Below are 3,505 nucleotides of genomic sequence, written 5' to 3'. Positions count from 1 at the left end.
CCCCCCTCCTCCCCCCCCCCCCCCCAGGGCAGAGGATGGGTGTTGAAATAGATCCGCCTAAATTTAGACAGGCTAAACCCCAGCCAAGAACAACAAACGGAGGGGGCAGAGGGAGACGGTGTGTGGCAAGGGGAGGGCAGAGGAGCCCGAGGAGGAGGTGGGAGCCCCCAGACCACCCTAGCTGGGTGGTTCTACTCAGTGGTATGGGGACACGTCACTCGTGGGGTGCAGCACGGGCTGCGGGAGCTGGCTTCCTTGGAGCTACCTGGTTTTCCTTCCTCAGGTGATACTGCAGCCCCCCACCTGCACCCCTGTGGAGCGAGTCCCTGGGGAAAAGCACTGTGCTTTTCCCCGTGGGATGTATCCCTGCAGGGAATACTTTTTCGGCCGTGTCTCTCGTAGCTTCCCCCTCCTGGGGCACAGCCGAGTCCTGAACACAAATACGGCACGGGCCAAAGGTGGCCGGTGTCCCCAGGGGTTGACGAACGCCGGGCCACGCCGGCTGGGTTCCCGAATGCCCACCTGCAAGGGCTTGGGTGCAGAGAGCGGCTGCACAAACCCCCATTCCTGCAGGGAGGAGAAATGGTGGGGAAATGTCCACATCGGGCTTTTCCAGGGGTGGCCTGTCCCTTTAGGATCCCTGGCAGTTACGGCTGGAGGGCAGGGATTGAAAGTGGGTCCCTCAGTGCCCCCAGCACCCACAAACCCCTTTGGGAACCCGTTCAGAAAAGCCTCCTGCCTCCTAAGCCAAATTCCTGCTGTTTTCCAGGTCTTGCTCTTCATGGTAGGGAGCGAAGCCTCGCAGACCTGCAGCGCCCTCGATGCCTTCGCACCCGGAGCCTCGTGCCAACCTGAGCCCAGGAGAGCAGAGGGAGCAGCAGGGCTTAACCAAACCCCTCCAGGTACCGCCACGGCCCTCCCGGGGGGAAGCGCTCCCGATTTCTGCACTGCACCTCTAGACCAGTTTGGGTTGTTTAGGGATGGGGGGGAAAAGGGTTTCCCCCTCCGACCCTCTCCTCTCCTGCTCTGACCCCGACGTGAGCTCTCCTGCTGCATGAACCATGCAGCCAGTGCTGGGGTGGGTCGTGGCAGCCGCTGAACTGCTCTTCACCCAGGGAACTGGGGAGAAAAGGAGGGATCACGGCTGCTTATGGCAGCTTAAATCTACAGCCAGACTCTTGTTTTAAGTGTAACAGTACATCTTCCTTGGGGCCAATGGATAGAAGAAAGGAAAACAAAGAATAAATACCAGCTTGGGTTCAAATCCCAGCTGGGATTTACATCAGCAGCTACTGCAGGAGGAAGGTTTTAGATGCCCGTTTTTTGCTCCCGGGGTGCGTGGAGGCTTTGCAGCTCTTTTCCCTGCCCAGTATTTATGCTCCGGGCCTCTGTTACCTGGTAACGAGGGATAACCAGGGAGTGGAAAAAATGTTGTTTAAAAAATAAGACCCATATCCTAGTGTAGCCTCCCAAGGTCCGCCCTGGCCATGCCTCGGGTGCTTGGTATCCTCCCCATCTGCTGCCGTAGGCTTCCCCGCAGCGAGCCCCCGGCGCGGGGAGGCGCAGACACCCACCGAGGGAATCGGTTACACGCAGGGCGGGCAGGTGGGAATTCTTCTGGAACAGCAGACGGTACCATCTGGGCTCGGCGAGAGCGGAGGCCTCTCGGCATCCCACCCGCCCGCTTTGTTTGGACAAGGGAGGGGAAACTTCGAACGGAGAAACCAAACCGGGATATCCAGGTTGCTACAGCCCGGGGGGTCGTGGGGTCCTTCCCCTGCCTCGCGGCCCTGAGACTCAGTGTTATGGGCTCACCTCCCTGGCGACGTGCCAGATCCTGGCCGTGCCGTGAAATGGAGCCATCGATTGCTTTAATGCCGTCAGTGCGCAGCAGCTCTCCGAGCTGGGGGCTGCAGGCATATGTTGGGCTGAGGAGGCTGGGAATTTCTCCCGAGCTGGCAGAGAGTCACGGTACCAAGACAAAAGCATCTGTGATCAAACCGCTTCCGAAAGCCAACTCCCACCCCCCCCCTTCTCACCAGCAAAATCAGCTGGAGGTTTAGGAGGCACAAAGCACCGGATCCCGCCAGCTGGGTCACCAAATCCTGCCACTGAGGGGGCTGCAGAGCAGCTGGCGTTACCCAGACCCTCCTGCCCGAAAAGACGAGGCTTTCCCAAGCACTGCAATGCCCCAGGCGGGGGGAAGAGACCCTGACCGTGGCAGCTGCGTAATTTTTGGTGCAAAGCAGGTAAGGTGCAGCTCTGCCTGTGAGCGTCACCCACGTGGATTGTCATCTGGAGCAACGTCATCCCTCTAAAGGTTGGGACAGCGTGGTCACAGCTCGGCTCCAGCCCCCATCTAGCCCCATCACTAACGCAATGAGTTTGGCGAGGGTTTGGTTTAACCCTAGTGCTTCGGAGATTTAATTTGCTCAGGGAGACCGGCCCCAGCCTGGCTCTGAACTGGCATCAGCCCTGTCTGCAAACCCACTGCTGCCAGGAGCCCCGGTCCGAACCCAGGTGGGTTTGCACCCAAAATGGCCTGTGTGGATGGGGAAACTCAGCACAACGTATCTAAAGAGGCATCAGGTCTCCAAGGAGCTCATCTGTCTCCACCAGAGCTGAGGACACGAGCAAACCCTTCTGCCACCCACCAGCATTGCTCCCGAACGCGGCTTGGCTAAGCCCCCGTCAGGGAGAGCTCCGCCAGCCTTTCCCGAGCATCCCTGGGCGAGCGGGATCAGCCAGGCTCTTGAGGTTGGAGGCAGGGGATGAGCCGAGCCCCGAGTGTCATCCCTGTGCTCCCCGGACCACGGCACAGCGGCCAGCATCCCCCGGGATGCTGCAGGGGAGAGCCGAGCTGCAGGGTTGGGATCGGAGTCGGAAGAGGGGCCTGGGGAAGGCAGGATTTGCTGGAGAGCTGGAAGAAGGGATTTCGCTTCTCTCCAGGTACAGACACAGCAGCAGACGGGCCGTTTGCACAGTGCCTGCTCAAACCCAAAGCATCCACCCTTCTTTCCACACCGTGCTTGGCATAAAGCCCCCATCCCTCCCTCCCCAAACCTCTGCCGAGGGTCCCAGTGCTCCACTTACCCCAGCAAATGCCACTCCGACCAGCCACAGGACGGGCCACCAAATGTCCCCAGACCCTCTGGACGTGAATCTTGGTCCCCGGTGTGGGTTTGGCTGCGGGCAGGAGCGAGGAGGGAATCACGGCTGTTAACGTCCTGGGCTCAGTGCGGAGGGAGCAGAAAACAGCTGAACTTTACGACAGCCCGATCCGTCACTGCGAGCTGGAGGAGAGGGGGCTAAGTCGACGCTTTAAAAATAGCCAGTAGTATTTTTGATCCCGAAAGCCGGATTCCAGTGGGGAGGGGAAGGGAAAAGGGAGGGAGAGCTGAAGGCTTCCCAACTGCGCACTTCCAATCTGTGGGCAGAGCAAACTGTGTGTGAGATGGATGCGGGGTCCCGGCCGGACCACTCAGAGCTAGCGATCTCGGGGGTT

At 59.9% G+C, this 3,505-nt stretch overlaps 1 protein-coding gene across 1 annotated transcript in view; it reads right to left on the bottom strand.

Moving 5' to 3' along the window:
* HFE2 (hemochromatosis type 2 (juvenile)) overlaps positions 1-3,246 on the bottom strand; it is a 10,099-nt gene extending 6,853 nt beyond the window's left edge. The window contains exon 1 of the mRNA XM_009279146.2: positions 3,094-3,246. The gene's annotated coding sequence lies outside the window, so the exon portion shown is untranslated. The remainder of the gene's footprint in view (positions 1-3,093) is intronic.
* Positions 3,247-3,505: the final 259 nt, after the last annotated feature.

The sequence above is a fragment of the Aptenodytes forsteri genome, unplaced genomic scaffold, assembly GCF_000699145.1.
Source record: "Aptenodytes forsteri isolate BGI_AS27 unplaced genomic scaffold, ASM69914v1 Scaffold419, whole genome shotgun sequence".
NCBI classification, from domain to species: Eukaryota; Metazoa; Chordata; class Aves; order Sphenisciformes; family Spheniscidae; genus Aptenodytes; species Aptenodytes forsteri.
The sequence above is the reverse complement of the archived record's forward strand: the minus strand, read 5'-3'. Positions and strand labels throughout refer to the sequence as shown.